Here is a 23,751-nt window from a genome sequence, read left to right on the forward strand (position 1 = left end):
AAAGTGTTTACAAAGTACAAAGAAGAAGAACCATGATAAACATTCTGAATGTATTTAATTCATCCATTCTTTCATTCATTCTCAAAATAAACGTACTTATCTCCATCCATCCATCCATTTTCTACCGCTTATTCCCTTTGGGGTCGCGGGGGGCGACTTACTTCACCAATTATTATTATTAAATTATTATTATTTATTTATTTTTATTGTGATTACCTATGGAGTATATTGTGAATAAATTGTGAATAAGAAGTGAACAAAAGTTTTAGCAACTGTTATGTAAAAGAAAAGGGGTAGGATTAAATAAGCTCTGCTTCTTCCTACTCCTTTTCGAACACGTTGAAAAGAGAAACTGGAATTTGTGATGTATCATGTTATATGCTTGCATGTTCGAAATAAACTCAAACTCAAAACTCAAAAAAAAAAAAAAGGATGACATAATCCTCACGAAGAAACTGGGTGGGGGAAACGGGAGAACAAAGCATTTTTTCGTGTCGTTCTCGCCATTTCCGGGTCCCAAATGGCTGTCAAAGTGTACCAACTTGTCGGAATATGTCCTCAGACTTCTTCTGTCCAGGTGAGATGCATGATTTATGATTTACAATAAACTTCTGGTAAACAGGGAAGCAAGAAAACCCCTAGCCAGTCGATCATGTCAAAATTGGACACAAGCTTGTGATCACGGTGCCACTATAAATTGTTTGTATTGACGCTTATAATAACAATATCACTAATACTTGGATAATATTCAAATCACAAAATTTAAATGGAGTATTGTTGGCGGTTTTTGAATGGTTATTTATTGGATTTTATGGGTGAAATAGAGGACCTCCCATTGGCTACGCTGTGAACTGACTTTTTTTTCATCTACATGTTAGAATACATTTAAAAAAAATAATCAGTCAGCATGTCTTTCATAATGAATGTGAACGTTAGGCAAAATTTCCCCCCCAAAAAGTGCAGTTCCTCTTTAACTCATTTTCAAAAGCTATAATAGTACATTGTAACACATTTAAACACAAATTACTGAGGACCTAATGGTTTTGATTTACTACAAAATTAAGTTACCAAAGTGAAATATAAATAAAGACTTAATGCGCAAGATGTCCTGTCATTTGTGTGAACATGAACACATTTGAAAGTACAAAAGTAATTAGTTATAGGGGCAGTATTTGTGATACAATGATTTAAAGGTGATGTAATTGAATTAAAGATTTTGCCTTTCAATTTGTGTACGAAATTATGAGGGAAAAACAGGATAGCAGTCCAATAATACAAATTAAATGTTTAACCTATTTATTTATTCCCTTTTACTCTGAGTAAAATAGTCAATACTGACAAATCTCAGTCAAGCTTTTTTTTTTATGAAAAAAAAAAAAAAACATTTTGTCGTTCACTTCCTAATTGTGCAGAAAAAGAATGGGATGCTAAACAAGCGTGGGTCCTTGACTGTGAAGTAAGGCCTGAACATTTGTTAGTACAAGAGAGGCAGACTTACTCCCTCATCTTTGGACATATCTTTGAGACATGGTGTGGTCGTTTCGAGCACAGGCCAATGTTGTGTTAGATGTACTTTCAAGTATACCTCATATCAGACAAGCCCATGATCTCCACCACAGCTTTGTAGCTTGAGATCTCACGCTGTGTTGTTTTACTCTGTCCCTACACGTCTCGTTCATCGCATGAACACCAATCATTGGTAGAATTCAGTTCAAAGGTCGCTTGGTCCTTTGCAGAAGAACTACATGTAGATTCATTGTTTTCTATATACTGTAAGTAATTGGGTGATTTTGGATGGTTGGCATTTCTGTGTGTGGTGCACGTCAGTGTCCTGATGAAATAATGGAATTCATTATGTGTCAGTGTTTTAAAGCTTGGACTTGCTTTGGTTTGATATTTCATTACAGAAGCATTGATGGAGTATTTCACTCGTAGCTATTCACTGGAGTTTCAATTACATTTTTTGTACTACAGCACTTGTATAAAAGAAATGCATTTGTGCCAATTTGTACTAATCGTATATATTTTAAAGAAGAATTTTGGCACACTGCACACAAATTAACACTAACAGAAATACTGTAGGTGTGACAATTTGTGAAAAAAAATACAATAATACGGTAATTTTGTGTGTAAGTAAAGACTAAAAACACATTTACACCCAAAACAATTATTTTCCTTGTGTTTAGTGTATTTCCTGTTCCAGTGCTTTGTCTCTCTCCATGTTGTCGCCATGGCCGTAACTACCAGTGAGGACACCGAGGTCAGGTCTTGTGTTTTTTTTAAGTGACAAAAAGAAGATGATATGATTGACTGCAAATTTACTTTGTGTAGAAGATCATATGTGCTGTACATCACCAATATCAGATCTTTGGCCATGCACAGCCCGCTACAACTCCAAACAACGTAAGGCAATGTAGTCCACTTTTACTTTAAACATTATCCCTTCCAATATGTGCTGTCAACATGACATTAACAGTAAATTATACTGACGTCACTAATGTTGGTTAAACCGAATTAAATTGATGTGAAACGCTTTTGGTATAATATCGTTGTCATGTCAGTCAGGTGCCGCCCCTCCCTAAACGCAGAACACACACTGTGCGTAGAGCTTTGCTTTCTGTGGGTGGCCAGTTTTGTGTAGAGAAGGGCATCCATCCATCCATTTTTTACCGCTTGTCCCTTTCAGGGTCGCGGGGGGTGCTGGAGCCTATCTCAGCTGCATTCGGGCGGAAGGCGGGGTACACCCTGGACAAGTCACAGGGCCAACACAGATAGACAACATGTCAAATGTAAATTATTGAATGACAAGGCGCTTCATTTTAAATGTTAGCCAGAAATGTATTCCTGGCCTAGTCATTCTCTGTCACTGATTTAGACTATGAAGACAGATTGTCTCCCTTGGCTCGTGGCGCGTCACTAGGACTTGGAGTTTGTCGTAATAGGTATTTGGTTCATTTCCAGGTTGAAGTTGAAATTAAGTAACGTTTTTAAACTTAGGTTTTAATGACATTAAAATAGTTTAATACGTTATAATTCTGCATAAAAATTAAAAACAATGGATTGTTCATGGATTGTTCATTGTGTTGCTCAAGGTATTATTATTTATATGGTGCTGGGATACCATGATTTCAGACTTTCAAAGCTCCTCTTGGACCAACATTTTTTGACCTCGCCATTTGTCAAATCCTGGTTACGGCCCTGGTTGTCACCACATACCTGTCTCGGTTTATTGCCCAGGGAACTCACCTGCCTCTGATCACTAATCAGAAGAGCAACAGTCTCGTTTCTCAGACGGGGCTAGTGCATTGTGTTTGTTCTGCACTGCCTATGCATGTGTTGCATGTTTCCTGTCTCCAACACATTTTTGTACTGAATTGTCACCAGTGATTGAATGCTCGTCCTGTCTGTGCTTTTGACAAATTACCATTGTATCTGCATGTCGTCCCCTGTCTCTGCATCCTGAAGACATGCCTACAGTCAACATGTGAGTTCCTGACGACTGTAAATATTATTAAATGTAACAAATGCAACTTACAGGGGGTCAAATTGGTGTCGTGGTATTCTCTTTGGCTTGTGGAATATTTGTGTTAGCATTTAACCAGCATCGCATTTGTATTAAGCGCCCAGTGAGCAAGCACGCCGGACCATTGTCAAAAACTATGTTGAGCTGGTTAAAATAAGGCATTAATCTTCAACCACTCTTTTTATGGTTTCAATATTTATTTTCTAACATTTTCAGTTTGTTATTTTGGCTTTCCAAAAATGGATGTGTTCTTGTATTGGCTTCAATTACTGGACGACTTTTGCGGGTGTTTATTTTTTGTATTTGTTATTATATTTTTTTATTTAACCAGGAAAAAAAATCCCATTGATTTTTCAAGGGAGTCCTGGTCAAGAGGCAGCAAAGTTACACATTGAATTACATTACACATTAAAATGACAGGATGGACATCAAAAGAGTTACAGATAACTGAGGCTGCTTCAAATGCTCTGTTTAGATTTAAAAACATTTAAGGATAAAAAAAAATCAGTTTACAGTCTCTTTGTAACATGTTCCAAGCACCAGGAGCTGCATAGACAAAAGCTTTTTTCCTCAGCTCAGTGCGAGCAAAAGGGACAGAGAGCAATAGCTGATCGTTGGATCTCAGAGCATAAGAGTCCGTACTTCTCTGTGTAATCAATGTACATATGTAATTGGGCAATAGTCCCAGAAGAGCCTTGTAAATGAGTGGACAGCTGTTTAAGTGGACAATGAACAGCAGGTCTCTTCAGGCGTTCAGGATTTAATAGCGTTTTCCATTTTATTCACACAAAAAGTTAGCTTTGAACTGTGAGCAAAACCAAGATGGCGGTAAATTGCTGGCATTTACTTGAAGAAACCCTGCCCACCTCATTATACAGACTGTTCAGACTCCGGCCGGCAAGATTTTAGAGTCATAATTAAACCAAAAAAGCTCAAATGTGGATGGCAACCTCTGGTGCCTTGACAATGGTAAAGAAAAGCTTTAAAATCCAACTCTGAACTGGCTCTTGAGCCTTTGCAGTGTTGGGGTTTTAAGGTTGCAGTCCCAATTGGCAACATTTACCATGCACTCACTTTTCATCTAAAGAGAATGCCTCCACAAACGATGGTTACACTGAGGCATATCCAATAGACCACAAATGCAGATTAAAATTGTGAAGTGAATTGGGGTGAATTACATTTATATAGCGCTTTTCTCTAGTGACTCAAAGCGCTTTACATAGTGAAACCCATTATCTAAGTTTTTTTGTTTTTGTTTTTAAATCAGTGTGGGTGGGTGGCTCTGGGAGCAGGTGGGTAAAGTATCTTGCCCAAGGACACAACGGCAGTAACTGGGATGGCAGAAGCTGGGATTGAACCTGGAACCCTTAAGTTGCTGGCACGGCCGCCCTACCAATGCAGCCACACCGTCCATCATAGATCACCTTTAAGAGGTAAAACATATAGACTTGACTTTCTATACCTGCTACCATCCAATCCAAATAAATTCATTGGGTCTTCAAATAATGAATTAATCTTATAGCCAGACCTGTGTGTTTATTTCCGTACCTGACGGTTTTGGCTACAACTGTTGTTTTCCTTAGAGGTTGTGGAAGGCAACAGTAAGAATAACATAGAAATAACAAACGTCTACGATCCAAACCACTTAGATGTGCTTTTTAGCATTGTTTTTCAACAAAAATGTAATACACAGAGCCTTTTCCAGATAAAAATAACATTGAAAATGTATTGCATGTGTTTATGTAATTGCATCTGTGAGTTCAACACATGGTTAAATTGAAGACTTGTCCATCTGGGCCTCCCTACAATAAATGTATTTCTGTTTCCTCCTGTCACAACCGAGGTTGTCTATTTTTTTTTTTTTTTTCAATTGAACTTGTTTCTTACATGTGGACAGCCATCTATACACAGCCATTAATGTAACTGTCATGTTCTATCCAGGAGCACTGAAGCAGAACCCCTAAAAGACAACCAAACATAACACAGAGGTACAGAGTGCCAAAGTTCAAGCAGCAATACAGAGAACATGGAATTATGAGTACATCAGCAACAAAAAGGCTTATGAACACATCACATTTTGTTGTTTAATGTGTATGATGAAATGAGGGTTAGTCAGAGAAGTAAACACATTTGTTGGATTTTTCCACTAAACTGCAACAGTGTTGGTCGTCATCGTTTTTTATTCTATCACTATCCTTGTGTGGATTGTGTTGCCGGTGACAAGGGTCTTTGACAAACAGAACAGGCTTTGGAAACAAGCTTCTGAACTTTCATGTTCCATGTTTAAAAACAGCAATGTGTTTTCACAGGATGTGCTGAAAGGCGGGGGGTTGAAGTGGGGAGGGGGGGTTTGGTGGTAGCGGGGGTGTATATTGTAGCGTCCAGGAAGAGTTAGTGCTGCAAGGGATTCTGGGTATTTGTTCTGTTGTGTTTATGTTGTGTTACGGTGCGGATGTTCTCCCAAAATGTGTTTGTCATTCTTGTTTGGTGTGGGTTCACAGTGTGGCGCATATTTGTAACAGTGTTAAAGTTGTTTATACGGCCACCCTCAGTGTGACCTGTATGGCTGTTGATCAAGTATGCTTTGCATTCACTTGTGTGTGTGTGTTAAAGCCGCATATAATGTGTGACTGGGCTGGCACGCTGTTTGTATGGAGGAAAAGCGGATGGGACGACAGGTTCTAGAGGACGCTGAAGGCAGTGCCTTTAAGGCAAGCCCCCAATATTGCTGTCCGGGTGGAAATCGGGAGAAATTCGGGAGGATGGTTTACCCGGAAGATTTTCGGGAGGGGCACTGAAATTCGTGAGTCTCCCGGGAAAATCGGGAGGGTTGGCAAGTATGGTTCCGGAGCGGAGCCACTCAAGCAGACCTACAGCCAATTTGTGGTTTGGCCTACTTAAGCTACCCGGCCAGTCCAATCTCTGGCAGTTGACTGTCGATGCTTCACTCTCCTCCAAGGACTTTTTCCACACACTAGGCGCTTACCTGTGATCATTATTTGCCATCTTTGCTTGACTCATACTTACCTTTCCGGTGGTTTCGTCCCTGTATAGTTGTGCAGTGTATTTCTCCACTCAGCCTGAGTGAGTTAACCCACTTCTTCTGAGTGCGTCTTGTGTTCTCCACTCCTTTTGAGTGCGTTTTGTGTTGTCCATTCCTTTTGAGTGTGTCTGTTGTTGTTCCTCTCCTCGTGAGTGTTCTTTTTGTTATTAAACCTTGTTATTTTTTGTTAACTGTTCCATATTTGCTTTGGAGTTTTAACCTGATACACTTTTAACGATATAAAACATTGCATGGTTTTAAGCATCAGTGAAAAAATCATAACCTATAAAAAAACTCTTATGGTAACGGTCAAGTTTTTAGTTTTTAACATGCGTTACAAAGTTGCATCAGGGTAAAGATCTTTGTCAAAAGTACTGCAAAATTTGTCTGTGTTCTCGAGGAGCAGTGGGCAGCTGGGGAACATTACATTGTTACACTCATAATAATGCAATAAATATTCACCTAATTATATAGTAACGCTGCATTTTGTAACACATTCTTGAACGCATTTCGTAATAAATGTCTACACATTTTGTAAAAACTTCCATTCAGCCATCCATTGCTACCGCTTGTCCCTTTCGGGGTGCTGGAGCCTATCTCAGCTGCAAATTATTACAAATTGCTGGTCCTGCTCTTTTTTCTTTTTTTATAAAAAAAAAGTTGCAATTTGGTGCATTATGCAATAACCTGTTAAATCGGAGCTATGCAAAACATTTTTATCTTTATTAGGGACAAGCGGTAAAAAATGGATGGATGGATGGATGGATGGATGGATGGATGGATGGATGGATGGATGGATGGATGGAATTAATTTAAGAAACTAGTAGGATGTTGCATTGGTCAATCCAGTCAAATGTAACTATTGATTACAGTGGAGAATGTGGTTGCAAGCCTATGGCTTACAGCAGGGGTGCCCACACTTTTTTAGCAGCGAAAAACCAAGTTGAACGGTATTTGGACTTGATTATCTTCATGTGGGAGAAGGTTGACTCGCACAAATAGGTGGAACCAAATAATGCTGTCAGGTAGGTCACACATTTCCTCAGATTAGGGTACTTTTTCTCTGTGAGGAAGTTCCAGAACTGTCCATGAGCCCTGGATTTAAACTCAATGTCAGCATGTAGCAGAGGTGTGGACTCGAGTCACATGACTTGGACTCGAGTCAGACTCGAGTCATGAATTTGATGACTTTAGACTCGACTTGACAAAATGTAAAAAGACTTGCAACTCGACTTAGACTTTAACATCAATGACTTGTGACTTCACTTGGACTTGAGCCTTTTGAATTGACATGACTTGACATGACTTGCTACTTTCGCCAAAACCCAAAGATGAAAAAGTTATTCGGGAGCGCTCCGTATTTTTCATTGTGTACTTGTCTATCAGCGTTGCGTGTGTCAGCTGGTGTGGTCTCAGTACAACAGCCAATCAAATTAGATCTACTTTGTTTTCATCACACAGCATTCATCCAATCAAATTGCAGGACAACCAACGAAGACGACATGTCCAAACCACACGCCAGTGAACAAAAAATTATACCTAAAATAATTTTGTTTGGGTATAAAAATTACGAGGTGGTCAACACAAAACGGTTTGCAGTATGCAACACATGCGGTTCGAAAATTACTGATGGAGAGGCAACAACTTCCAACTTCGTCCGGCATTTGAAGTTGCACAAAGAACGGTAAGTTTTGAATGCAAGATAACGTTTATTGGCTAAGTAATGTGACTTTTATTTGCTGTGTAGTTAAATCAGTGAGGCTGTAAACTCACTGCTAACGTTATAACGTTATTGCAAACACGGGAATCTGTTGCAGTTCACTACCTTATTCATACTTTTTGTTCAGTGATTTTCTTTAAGCAGGGTTACGTTAGTCAATATATCACACGTAACGTTAGACGGCGGTCAGCAGCACCGCATATTTTAGCCACCTAAAAAAAGACAAAAATAGTCAAATAAAGGTCAGTTAAAATGTATACTATATTATGAATATGTGTACCGTTTTAGCTAGCTTTCTGACATACTGTTGGTTGTTTACCTCAGTGGTCCCCAACCACCGGGCCACGGCCCGGTACTGGTCCGTGGATCGATTGGTATCGGGCCGCACAAGAAATAATTTTTTTCTTTTTTTAATTAAATCAACATAAAAAAACACAAGATACACTTACAAGTAGTGCACCAACCCAAAACAACTCTCTCCCCCCTTTTGTTCTGGGCATTGAACATGAAGACTCTTTCTTCACTGTTCCGAGTGGCCATGAGAGTCTTGGCAGTGCCTGCCTCCAGTGCTCCAGTGGAGCGAGTTTTCAGCCATGGTGGCATCATACTACGCCCCCATCGTGCACAAATGACTGACAGACTCTTGGCTAATTTGGTCTTTTGCAAATGCAATGCAGCATAGGGCCCTGACATATAAAAAGTACAACTTTTTTGTTATGTTCACGTATATGTCATGTTTTTTCAATGTTAACACTTTTGTACAAATAAGTACATTTGCACTTTATTTTTCAATGTGTTTGTTCTGTAAAGGAATGAGTTAATGTTTAAAATGACTGGTTAATAGTGCTATTATAAAGTGCAATGTCAGCACAATTTTCTTTCCTGCAATTTAAAATGCACTTGTTTTAATAAATAAATACAGCGTTTGAAAAGCATACACAATCTGTGTTAATATATTAGTCTGTGGTTAAAAGGACTTGAAAGGACTCGAAACTCAAAATGCAGGACTTAGGACTTGACTTGAGACTTTCCAGTCTTGACTTTGGACTTGACTCGGGGCTTGCCTGTCTTGACTCGGGACTTGACTCGGACTTGAGGGCAAAGACTTGAGACTTACTTGTGACTTGCAAAACAATGACTTGGTCCCACCTCTGGCATGTAGTGTCAAAATCTCATCCTCTACTCCAGATGAGTCCAGGTGAAAGTGTTGCAATGTGTGATGCAAAGGAATCAGCATATTTTTGTCATTAGCATTATAAAAACTATGATCATAACTAACAACTGTTCAGACAACTATTTATTTTTCATTTTCTAACATTTTAATAGCACAATAAAGTACAAAAGCACTGTTTTTCTTTTGTCATTAACAATTCATTAATGCCATTCTTTATTAATTCATAATCATATCTAAGGCCTGCTCTTAATTGCTCACTGGGCTTTTGATTTGGATAGCCACCTGTAATCAATTAACCAATTTCTGCACTCAATCGGTAAAAAAATAATTGTCCCTCAAAGCACAATGAGGTGCTGTTATATGTAAGTATGCTTCAATACGGAATGAATAAGGGGGAAGAACAGGAGAGATCCGACCAGAAATCACTATTAAAAATATCATCGTGTTGATTTTATAAGAAAACAATATTTATTTTTTAATCAGCATTACAGACGCTGTGGTTTTTCTAATTGGTTGATAAAAATTGCATTTAGTTGTGTGTACATGTATAATTACATGTTTGAGTCCAAAGGACTTTATGGAACCAACTGGAATACTCAATTGAGATACAATGTCAATATAATGGGTCATTGTGCAGGGGATTTATGGTGAACAAACATGCTGATGACAAACTGCCTTTGAGACAAACTCGGCCATGTCTCATCCCAAACCCTATTTGGGAGAGCTTTGCTCCACCTCCCCGAGGATCCGTACAAATTATATGCCACAAGTGGTTTTTGTAAGGATGATTTAGAGGATGATTTCGTATCAAGGTGAATTAAAGTATACATTTAAAAGATTTAACTCCTAGTTATTAAGTTGTCATGCAGGATTGTTCTAAAAAAGGAAGTAAGTCAGTAAGGACATGTTGTTTATAAAGCACAAAACAAATTAAAACAACAATTAAATAAAACAGCAGGGGCAACATCATAAAACGGCTCAAAAGGATTAAAAAATAACTTTTTGAGGCCAATGTAAAGCTTCAATGTAAAGTAGGGGTGATCAATCCAGTGGAACTTCGATTTATGAACGCCTCTATTTGCGACTTTTTCAGTTTACAAACCTATACATCACGCCAAATATGCCTCTGTGTGCGAACATGTCTCGGAGTACAAACGCTTCATTCATTCATTCATTCATTTTCCATGGCGCTTGAAACCATCGGGGGCTACCATTTTATGACATCACTACCTGTATAAGCGGGCACAGCAGCTTTGAAGAGGTGGAGCCCCCTACGTCACATCTTGTTTACATCCTGTACTATTGTGAAGAGCTTTGTTGGCGAGCGGCACTTGTGTCGAGTTTGTTTACTTGCTGTGGGTTTAATGGACATATATATATGTATATATATATATATATATATATATATATATACATATATATATATATATATATATATATATATATATGTATATATATATATATATATATATATATACATATATATATATATATATATATATATATATATATATGTACGTACATTATAGTGTCTTCAAAGTGTATATACATGTATATATATATATATATATATATATATATATATATATATATATATATATACGTACATTATAGTGTCTTCAAAATGTGCGTTTTTTTGTAAATATATGTATACACACATATATATATATATATATATATATATATATATGTCTTGAATTGCCAAAGTGTGCAGTTTTTTACTAAAATAAAGACTTTTTGTAATGTTTTTAATGTAATGTTCTTTATTGTTTACATTGATTCTTACGGGGAATTCTGTTTCACTATACAAACTTTTTTGTTTAAGAACTCATGTCGTAAATCGAGGTTCCACTGTATACAAAAGTGATTAATTCAAGATTTTTCTATTTCTTGTTCTTATTATTACAAAATCATTGGTTATTGTGCACCAGCTACTTTACTTGTTTTACTAAAACTGTATGTAGCATTCACTACCACAAAATGAATACATCGTCCAATACTAGCAAATCATAAAATAAATAGGAGAAGCTTTATAAAAAGGAGTTGTTGTGTTTACTTTAGTGACTAGCTATAAAACATTTTCAATTCTATAATTTATTGTCAAAGTGTCTAACCGACCCAAAATTTTGATCGGACATGAAGTGTAAAAAGTCAAACTGTCTGCTCAAATGAAATCAACCAATCAGCCAACATTTAAGTTGCTAGTAATGCTACAGATTCAGATGAACATGCCATTTTACCCGCCCCAATTTTAACATCTATTAATGTAGCATAAAAAGACACAAAAAAAACTAAATGCACACGTTTGAACACATCACTTAAACGTAATTTAGACCTTTATCTGAGATGTATTCAAAATCAATCTTGATAAAGCATGATCTCTCGATGAAAAGCAATAAAAGTGAGTGCAGAATACAGTGACGCTGACAGTCTTGACTTCAAAAGCCTTTGGTTGAAGATGAATGCTGCGGTACGAGGGCGCAGGGCATGATTAGCAGCCCACTTGGCTTCTCTCGCTGTCGTATGTGCTGTATATACAGTATATAGCATCAGTCACCTTTCCATCACCTAATTAACTCCTTCACCTTTACACAACAAAGTAGCATACTTCAAACCGCTCTGTCAGACTGACTTGACACAAATGCTTTATGAGTATTTTCAAATGAACTGTGAATTTGAAGAAGGAACACACATTGCTAATAGCCATCAAATGCCTCATCGGCTATTTCTTTTTCGAGATGATTAAAGCTGTTGGAAGGTTTGGAAGACTTACCTGACTCAAATGCTGACAATTTTCAATGAAATTGCAGTATGCACTGATGTGAATTATGCACATACACACAGCGCTTGCTCAGCTTTGTCTTCTCACTAAACAGCATTCAATCTCAGCCAGGAGCTAAAACTTCTGCAAATAAAAGCCTCAGGGCAGTCTGTGTTGCTCCGAAATACTGTCTGCCCGGAATTGGAAATGTGAAAATCCGAGTTTCTCTTGAAGTTAGAATGCTGTCCTTCTTTTTATTTAATTTAATACACTTTGTACAGCGCTGATTTGTAATGATTCCAACCAAAATTCAAAATTGTCATAAAAATCACAATTAATTTTCACACATGTCCCAACTGTGCTAAACTAGGCTTTTATATGGTTTGGTGGTAATTTTTTTGCATAACAGGATCACAATCTACTAGGGGTGTAACGGTACGTGTATTTGTATTGAACCGTTCGGTTCGGTTCGGAGGTGTACCGGACGAGTTTCCACACGGACATATTAAGTAGCACACCGCACGTTGTGTAAACTACTAGTCCGTGGACCGATTGGTAATGGGCCGCACAAGAAATAAAAAAATAAAAAAATATATATATATACTTTTTTTTTTTTTTTATTAAATCAACATAAAAAACACAATATATACATTATCTATCAATATAGACCAACACAGTCTGCAGGGATACAGCCCGTAAGCACACATGATTGTATTTCTTTATGACAAAAAAATAATAAAATAAAAATACCATAACTGCAAGCAGGTCTGCTCTTTCTGTAGACAATGTGGATAAACTGATTTTTCTGGCAAAAAACATGAAAATTGAGTGAAAGTCACCAGTGTTAAAGGCTGGGGGGGAAAAGAAAGGTTAATCTGAGGCTGAGTTGACTGGAAACTGTTTAATGTTGCACTTTTTGTATGTAGAAGAAAAGTTTTGTCATTTTATTTAATCTGACAACAATTTGAAGCAGTTTAATGTTGCACTTTATATGTGGAAATGTTGCACTTTATATGTAGAAAGGTTTTGTTAAGAAACCAATTCTGAGCCTTATCTTATGTAGTTTTTATTTTATATATGTTGACTGCAGTAACCCTTGCAATCGACCCTGAGTGTATATGTATGTTATTGTCATGTTAAAAGGATAAAACCATTGTTTTCAAATGTTGGTAAATAAATAACCAGAAAATGTTGTTGTTTTCTTACTGTACCAAAAATGAACCGAACCGTGACCTCTAAACCGAGGTACGTACCAAACCGAAATTTGTGTGTACTGTTACACTCTTACAAATTACAGTTCTCCTTTGTTGTTGCATTGGACGTTTTTGCGACGTGCTTCAAATATTGCGGATTCACTACATTGATGATTACAAAAAAAAAAATGCAAAGTATACATATTTTTAATCTAGATTAAGTTTTAAATTAAGTCTTATTAATGTCTTATATGTTATGTTGTGGACACAGTATTGCAACTGTCTTGTCTCCCAGGATGCAAAAGACGGCAGGAAGCAACTTGCAGGTAGGAATGATGTTTTATTCCAATGACAAAGGCAAAAATACATTAGAACCGTAAATGCATTTGAGCACTTGAAGCTTGAGCATAGCACATAGCAATGACACAAATGAAAAAGCAAAGAAGGGAGCGCTATCTTTGTGTAACTTGACACTTAACATACCTGTTGCGTGTAGCAAACAATCCAACCGCAACCATGAGTCGCGTGACATGCAATATAAAGTGAAATGATAATTGGCATCAGCTGGTGGGGACGCTAATCATGATAAGGAACAAAACTAGACTTGAACAAAATTAGAAGACTACTAAACATAAAATAAGACATGTCCCGTGCAACAGGTCATAACATCATGTGTACAGCTGCAACATTTTTTTTTTTAAATCAGAAAAAGCTTTGATTTATATTCTGTTGCTACGATAAATGTTTTATTGAGTGTAATCAATGTTCCCTCTAATTTTTCATGTGTGTGAGCAAACGCACAAACACCCTGAGTATTCAGTGGAATACAGACGTGCACACTGTGGTCATACCAGCAGCACATTTGTCTCAAACCTGACATAACAATTTAAATGTCTTATTATTATAATCAAGTGACTAGTCAATTTCAAGAGATTATTTTCTAATAAATGTGATTTGGCCCACTTAGATATTGGTTTTTTTTAAAATCAGCTATGCACTATAGTATTTTATGCCTGGGTGGGGGTCCTGCTTTGGAAAGATTGTGTACCCCTTTCAGAGATCACATTTAGTTCCCCTTAAAACATTCACATGTTGCATGAGATAAAGTGTTTATTAAATTTCTGTCTGTAAAATAAATACTTTTATTAGCAATTATGTAGTCCTGTAACATAATTTCCTGATTAATATCCAAAAAATAACATTAACAAATGACAGTAGAATAAGCACACTGATTGAGGAGTCATAGTAAAACGACCTGAAATTTACACTTTACGTGTAGTATTGGAGTTGTCCAACTTTTTGTGTGGCCATAAACACACCAGTGGCTATTTGCCATATAGTGTACAGTATGTGTTGGGGGCAGCACGGTGGAAGAGGGGTTAGTGCGTCTGCCTCACAATACGAAGGTCCTGAGTAGTCGTGAGTTCAATCCCGGCCTCGGGATCTTTCTGTGTGGAGTTTGCATGTTCTCCCTGTGACTGCGTGGGTTCCCTCCGGGTACTCCGGCTTCCTCCCACCTCCAAAGACATGCACCTGGGGATAGGTTGATTGGCAACACTAAATTGGCCCTAGTGTGTGAATGTGAGTGTGAATGTTGTCTGTCTGTCTGTGTTGGCCCTGTGATGAGGTGGCGACTTGTCCACGGTGTACTCCGCCTTCCGCCCGATTGTAGCTGAGATAGGCTCCAGCGCCACCCGCGACCCTGAAGGGAATAAGCGGTAGAAAATGGATGGATGGATGTATGTGTTGGTGCAGGTGAGAGAGAGAGAGAGCAAGCAGCTGATGTTGATACAACAGATGACAAAGAGTTGCTTTTGGCTTGGTTTGTACGTTAGACAACGACCAGTTTTGCTACATAAAAGTATTTTACACATTGTTTTGGTGTGGTTATGGCCGACAAACAATTTCGCTAAATAAAGGGACCGATGGAATTCCTGTCCTCCTTTAAGTGTCTCCACAGACGTTACAATAATTTAAGTGTTGACAAACATTGTTTTTATCTGTTGTGGCCGCCTTTTGTCACCTGTTAATCACAGTTGCATTGCAAAATCATAAAAAACAAACGATTTGTTTATTTTGTTAAAAGTGGGATTTGATTTTTTGTGCGGCATAGATTTGCTGTACGCAGAGGACGCGTGAGCAGTGCGCAATTGCGCAGGTGTGCACCTTAGAGGGAACGTTGAGTGTAACTAATAAAAAATTATAAAAAACATTGGGCGCGGATAAAGTTCTCGCCGGGCCTCTGAAATAGAGCACACATGAGAGCGGTGGTGATCTGTGTGGCCGCAAAAAGCAAAGTATTTGTATTTATTTTTATTAATACAATTATTACAAGTGCAATTCCAATGTTGATGATGTGGATGTATTAAGAATTAAGAATTCTTAAGAATTAAGGTAATGGAAATCAGAAAATGAATTGTTTGTTTTAACTATTTTCCCTGAAATGCGTATTGAGGCTATAACTTATATATAAATAGATTACTCAGTTACTAAAATAATCATTAGCTGCAGCCCTACATATATATTTATATATATATATATATATATATATATATATATATATATATATATATATATATATATATATATATATATATATATATATATTACAATGCAGTATTTGTCTAATTTCTATTAGCGATCAATAAAGATATTCACCAATGTTTTACGATTTAAAGGGGTACTCCACACTTTTTTGAATGTTGCTTTTAGTTCACAAACATTATAAAATAAAAGAAGACAAAAGTTTTCATTTTTATTTGTTTGCGTTCTAACGAAAACATTTACCATCACAATCTACAAGGTAAATACAGTTTGCTTGTCTTTCTTCCCCTCCATTTATCTGCTTTTTTTTGTAATTCAAGTTTTCATTACATAAATGTATTGTTGCATTTGAAACAATTATATTTTTGATAATAAAGGTAATTACTATTATTATTCATTATCAATATTTGTATTGCTTTATTTGTAGTGCAATAACGTTCATTGTCATTTCTATGTTATTAATATTTACTTCACAACTGCTTCTTTGCTATCATTTTTCGTATCATATATGTACATATCATATTTGCTAATGTTGGTCTGTTGTTGTTGTTGTTGTTGTTGTCTTGTCTGTCTTATCCCCCCTTATTCCTGAAATTTCCCCCTCTGTCTTCCTGTTTTTCTCTTTCTATCCTCTCCTGCTCAAGTCCAACTGTGCAAAACATTAATAAATAAATGAGTAGTTTGACAGGACAAAAATAAATAAATAAATAAAAATAGCATAATAATCGCTTCATTCATGGTGGCTAGCAATGCACGGGAGCAATTAATTCTACCTCTAAATCATTTGAAAAATGCATTGAAAAACTGTCACCAAAACTTAATTTACGCTCCGTAACCTGTATAATAACCAAACTGTAGCAACATTGTTATTGTAAGAGTGAACACTGAGGAACTCTTTTTCTAACGTACTAACACATTTGCATGCTACGCATGTATCATGACCAATATAAAGTGGGACTCACTCAATGGACAGTTGTCTGTTTGGTCCAGCTGGCCAAGGACATTTTTCCGGTTAATTATGGCTAAGCAATCCATTTATGTCAAAATAGTTTGGCTTCAAGATCCACATTTTGCAGCCTCGATTCACTTTCACTTCACTCTCTCTGCTTCTGTCTGTGCCAACGTCTCACTCTTCCTTCGTCCTTGCTTCTTGAAGCAGTAGTTCAGCCTCAATAAATTCAGATTCAAAAAGATAAGTTTGTGAATCCTCATTTGTCCAAAATTAGTCATTTTTGTTCTTTGTTACAGAATTTGCATGAATAGAACACACTTGTGTTTGAATCCAGAAGTAGGAACACAAGTTGTTGCCGGAAGTCGGACATGCGCTGCTATGGAAATTGAAATAAATGCGGCGAATAATTAGATCCGGCAATGATTAAAATGATCAATATACTGTATTGATATATTACATATAGCTATGAATGTGTCTGTTATTACTTGCAGTGTGTATACTAAACTTTGATGGAGGGTTTTGAAGTTGTTTTAGTTTTTGGTTCCAATGATGACTTCCATAATCCACATCTTCCAAGCATTTTTTATCATCTTTAAAAAAGAAGACGTGTGTTCTTGTCTCTCATAGTGATTGTGAACAATAGGCAAAATTACAAAAGAAGTGCAGTTCCCCTTAATGCGGGAGGGGGGTGCAGCGTTGCCTCTTCGACCGGCGGGGGCTCCGTGGGCTGCGGTTTGGTGACCTGCCAATCCCAGTGCAGGACCTCACGGAGTTTTATGGAGCTGTGCCTGGTCCGTGGGCCTTTCTGGCCTGGCTTGTCCGGCTCTGTGGAGTTCCCTGTCCGGCGCTGGGGCTGGTGCTGGCAGTGGGTCTCTTTGTGTGTCGCTGGCCTTTTCGGGTGAGTCAGGGTGGCTACGACGGTGCCCGGGGGAGTCGATGTCTAGGCAACACGTGTGTCCTTGCGGCGGTTGTGGGGGGTACGCGTGGTGGCAGGGACTATATGATGGGGATATATATATATATATATATATATATATATATATATATATATATATATATCCATCCATCCATTTTCTACCGCTTATTCCCTTCGGGGTCGCGGGGGGCGCTGGAGCCTATCTCAGCTACAATCGGGCGGAAGGCGGGGTACACCCTGGACAAGTCGCCACCTCATCACAGGGCCAACATAGATAGACAGACAACATTCACACTCACATTCACACACTAGGGCCAATTTAGTGTTGCCAATCAACCTATCCCCAGGTGCATGTCTTTGGAGGTGGGAGGAAGCCGGAGTACCCGGAGGGAACCCACACAGTCACGGGGAGAACATGCAAGCTCCACACAGAAAGATCCCGAGCCCGGGATTGAACCCAAGACTACTCAGGACCTTCGTATTGTGAGGCAGACGCACTAACCCCCCTCCACCGTGCTGCCCTATATATATATATATATATATATATATATATATATATATATATATATATATATATATATATATATATATATATACATATGTGCCATTCTACTGAATTGGTTCAAAGTGAAGTTGAAACTATCTTAAAATGTTGTTTGTTGTATTCTTAAAACTTCTCCCCTATATATACTGTAATGTACAATATCTGAAGTACACATTTCTAGAAAAGAACAGTTAACTTGTATGTGTGTGTGTGTATGTATACTATATATATATATATATATATATATATATATCAGTGACGTGTGGTCACTAGAGGCAGGTGAGGCAGGGCCTCACCTGCCATCATGGAAAGAAAAAAAATGTAAAAAGAAAAAAAATCTATTAAATTGTTGTATGTATTCAGTGATTATACTATAAAGTTATTTTCCATTTAACTTCACCAGTTTTAGATTATTTTTATTCAAAATCGCTGAATTTTCACATTTGCCGTTCAAATACTGAGAAGAGATGGTGCGGTGATCAGCAGCCAGTTGAGGCACGTCACTCAGTGCCTCAACATGGATTGCGGACTTGGCTAACTGCTGGCCTGCTGTATTGCTATATGAACTATATTATACATTTCCATCATACTTGCCAACCTTGAGACCTCCGATTTCGGGAGGTGGGGGGTGGGGGATGGGGGGCGTGGTCGGGGGTGGGGCGTGGGGCGTGCTTAAGATACATATATATAAGAAATACTTGACTTTCAGTGAATTCTAGCAATATATATATATATATTTTATTAGATATATATATATATATATATATATATATATATATATATATATATATATATATATATATATATATATATATATATATATATATATATATATATATATATATATATATATATATATATAAATAAAAGAAATACTTGAATTTCAGTGTTCATTTATTTACACATATACACACACATAACACTCCTCTACTCATTGTTGAGTTAAGGGTTGAATTGTCCATCCTTGTTCTATTCTCTGTCATTATTTCAGAACACACACATTATACAAATATACATTATAAAATCAATAAGAAAACGGGAGCTCTAATTTGGGAGTCTGAATTAGGATCAGAAGTTCCTATATAAACATTGCGCACTCACGTCGCCTTTTTGTATTGATTACTGCAGCTGTGCACTGGATTCATTCACAAATACAAACTACAACTCACCAACACTTTAGAGTTAGGCTCCACCATCAGAATGTGTACTTAAACTTATAAAGATCACATGGATATTATTCAGTGAGTTGATTCACCAAAACTAACCTGTTATACAGGAGGAAAAAGCACACAGGACGTTTCAATTGTTCACAGACTGGTCGCTCTCATCAGAATGACAAGACACTACCGGTCTGCAGGTGATAGCATTTAATTGGGAAGAAACGCCCTACTGCCCCCTACTGACCAATGTGAATACTGATAAATGTGGAATGACAGCTCCAAAAACGAATTCAAACCACAAAATAAAATAAATAAATCAACACAAAAATGTGACACATTATGGATGGGTCACATGTGCATGTACAGTAGATGGCAGTATTGTCCTGTTTAAAAGTGTCACAACATTGCTGTTTACGGCAAACGAACTGCTTTACGGTAGACGAAAACTTGACTGCTGCTGTTGTGTGTTGTTACTGCGCTGGAAGGACGTTAATGAAACTGCCTAACAATAAACCCACATAAGAAACCAAGAACTCGCCCTCGATCATTAGCTGTTTATATTGTGGGAAAGCGGTCGTGTGAACAGGCTGTCAACACGTCACTCAGGTCCGCATGGAGCTGGAGGGGGCGTGGCCTCCAGGTCCGCCTGAATTTCGGGAGATTTTCGGGAGAAAATTTGTCCCGGGAGGTTTTCGGGAGAGGCGCTGAATTTCGGGAGTCTCCCGGAAAATCCGGGAGGGTTGGCAAGTATGATTTCCATAGTTTAGTTAGCTGAGGTATATAATGTACAGTGTATTTTGTCAACAACTGCATGTGTGTAAAGTATTTATTGTGCTGAGCAATCATAAAACTGCTGCGAAGACGCACTGGCTGAGGCTCGCGTAATCCCGCCTCCTGGTGCCGGTTAATGCACCCCCGCCGCAGAACGCACCCCCTGACAGGAGCGCCACACCTACCAAAGCCCACACCCAAACCCTCCACGTGCAAGACCGAATCCACCCAAAAAAAGTCACTTAACAAGAAGCCAAAAAGTGCAAAAACAACAATGCTCACGCCGGAGGAGCGTGAACGACTGCAGGGACACAACATTAGGTACACCTGCAGACTGCAGCACGGATTTCATATTTCATTCATTCACAACTCCTCCAACATGAACACCACTGTTCCCGCACTTATAAGTAAAGGTAAGACCATAATAAAGTTTTTTTTAATTAAATGTGATTTTTTGTGTGCTATAGTTTGTATGTGTAAAGTTAAAGTTAAGTTAAAGTACCAATGATTGTCACACACACACTAGGTGTGGTGAAATTTGTCCTCTGCATTTGACCCATCCCCTTGATCACCCCCTGGGAGGTGAGGGGAGCAGTCGGCAGCAGTCGTGCCGCGCCCGGGAATAATTTTTGGTGATTTAACCCCCAATTCCAACCTTTGATGCTGAGTGCCAAGCAGGGAAGAATGCTGGTATGAGCTTTTAAACATAACCCGTTAACTGCTGCCAATCAAATGGTGAATAAGATACTCTTTAGGGTTCATATGTTTGTAAATCTGACTGTGATGAAGTCAGTGCCTCACCAGCCATGAAAATCACCGCACGTCACTGATATATATATATATATATATATATATATATATATATATATATGTATATATATATATGTATATATATATATATATATATATATATATAGATAGATAGATAGATATATGTATATATATAGATAGATGGATAGATGGATAGATAGATGGATAGATGGATAAAAGGGGTGTCAAAATGTTGAAATAAATCCTGATTGTTATTTGTAACGATTTTTAATCACTTTAAAAATAAAAAAAAGTTGATAAAAAAAAAAAATCTCATAACAGTGTCATTAAAGGGGACCTATTTTGCAAAACCAACGTTTTTTACTTATTGGAGGCATGGAGGCATTGTGGAGATATTTATAAAATACTCTTGCCTACTTTCATACTTCCTCCAAAATTGTCATATATGGTAACATTTTACCCAAAGAGCTTTTGCGCGATGCTGCCATTGTAGTGTGACATTAGCTGCATCCTTCCAAGGACCCAGTCCATGCGGTTGACAAAGTGTGGGTCCTGGCGAGAGTCCTCCAGCAGCGACTGGAGAGATATGAATTGGGTCGGTCTAGCCTCTGGGACATTTCCTGGTTAAGTCTGTTGTCCCCGCCCTTACATTTACATCATGCATCTGCTGCTCAGTAGCGCGGGGTTGAATAATGGCAAATTTAAAGAAGAATGTTGAATCGTTTATGTTTTCTCTCGGTCTTTTACCTTAGTGTAGATGAAGCGGCTAAGAGCTACCAGCACCACCGCCGTCCGATTTTCCTGCGGTCAGAGCTGACTGATCATGGGAGATAGTTATCATGAAGATGTGTCACGTGTTGACAAGCGTTCTAAAGATTTTTTGTCTAATTATTAGTTAATGGTGGATTCTGTCACGGCGCATGCGGAATCCCTCATGTCATCTGCTGCAAGCGCTGCCAGCACCTTCACTAGAAGCGCGCCAGGACACGCCCCTGCTCGCCCGCAGCCACGCGCCTGCAAGACTGCAGGAAATCACAAATCAGCGCACCTGGGACTGATGAAACAGACTGCATAAAGACCAGCGGACCCGAAGATCCAGTGCCAAAACGTAGTTCACTCCTCGTAGTAAGCATCCTGTCTCTGGCTTCTCTCCCGCGTACCTGCTCTCCCCCTATGCCTTCCCTGTGTCCGTGTCTTATGTCCTCTGTGTTCACCGCAGTGTTTCCCCTGTTTCCTGTGATTGAGCTGTGTCCAGATTCTGTGCCTCTGGAATCTGGACTGCCTCCCTCGATCCTCGACCCCTGCTTGGACATGGGCCTCGTTGCTTCTCTCCAGCTCCCAACCGCTTGCTTGCCCGCCGACTGCTTTCTCACCTTGCCTCTTAGGTCTGACGAAGGATTCATCCAACACACACTTACAACAAACTCTGGTAACATTGACATTGTTAATTCTACACATCGTCTTGCACCATTCACATTTAGTAGCATACACACTCCACCAATTCATCAAGATCGAGTTCAATAAACCTATTGAACTGATCCCTGCCGTTGTGTCGTCTCCTTCCCCGTCATACGTAACAGATTTATTTTTATGCTTGTGGATGCTTGTTGTAACGGGACATGTACTTTTAAAAACACGCAGACAATCCAGATGATGTCCCAGAAAGATTCCTCACGGTCCATCCATACAGCAACACCACAATCCTATTTAGCAGCTACTTTATTAATATGTGATTCATAATTGATGTATGTTTCTAATTTTACCAAATTGGTTGCATTATAGCCAGTAATTGTAAAGAATGTGATAGCGTAATATTACTATTATCATATAATTATTTGCAATGAAGGCAGAGGAAATTAATCACAACAACTGCAGTTTCAGTACATGAGTTTGTTAATTTATATTGCATATAAAATACTTCGTTTTTAAATGATCACCGAAACGGGTATATGTATGTTTTGTGTCTTTCCTTTTTAGTCTGGTGCTCTATAAATTGCCTTGTCCAAGTCCATGTCCTCCTTGATCTGCACAGCAATAAAAAGAAAACAAACAGAAAAGTTAACACAAGATCACATTAATCATTAATAGAAGTAAACATTTTCAAATAACATAATTCGGGCCACATATTAATACGACATAAGTAAGTCAACTTCTTGCAGTCTAAAAAAGTAAATTAAAAGATGTAACGCTTTACTTCCAAAAGTTGAAAAAAGATCCTGGCACAAAGCCGTCTGTAATGGCCGGATATATGACTCTCCCTCGGAGTAAAGACTCAGGCAAAGTCCACGGAAGTTGCTCAACATTACAATAGTCGAGGTCTTGTATTTAAACACAAATGTATATCACTACTGTCACCCCAGCTTGGCATGTCAGCGCCCCACAAATGCACACTGCGAATGCAGCCTGTAGTCAATAAGCTGCTTATTTTTCTTTATCCGCTGTTGCCATTTCTAATACAAAGTAAAATCAGTGCTAAATATTATAAACTTATCACTTTCCTCTGGCACTGTTCCCTTAGCATTCAAAAAAGCGGTTATTCATCCTCTGCTCAAAAGACCTAACCTCGATCTTGACCTCATGGTAAACTACCGGCCGGTGTCCCACCTTCCATTTATTTCGAAAATCCTCGAAAAGATTGTTGCACAGCAGCTAAATGAACACTTAATGTCTAACAATCTC

At 38.2% G+C, this 23,751-nt stretch overlaps 1 long non-coding RNA gene across 1 annotated transcript; it reads left to right on the forward strand.

Annotated features, from left to right (window-relative positions):
• Positions 1 to 498: 498 nt before the first annotated feature.
• Positions 499 to 22,610, forward strand: LOC133608307 (uncharacterized). Its single transcript, XR_009815554.1, has 3 exons — positions 499 to 577; positions 21,968 to 22,197; positions 22,292 to 22,610. It is a non-coding gene; the product is annotated as an uncharacterized lncRNA (long non-coding RNA).
• Positions 22,611 to 23,751: the final 1,141 nt, after the last annotated feature.

Source organism: Nerophis lumbriciformis, linkage group LG06 (genome assembly GCF_033978685.3).
Source record: "Nerophis lumbriciformis linkage group LG06, RoL_Nlum_v2.1, whole genome shotgun sequence".
NCBI classification, from domain to species: Eukaryota; Metazoa; Chordata; class Actinopteri; order Syngnathiformes; family Syngnathidae; genus Nerophis; species Nerophis lumbriciformis.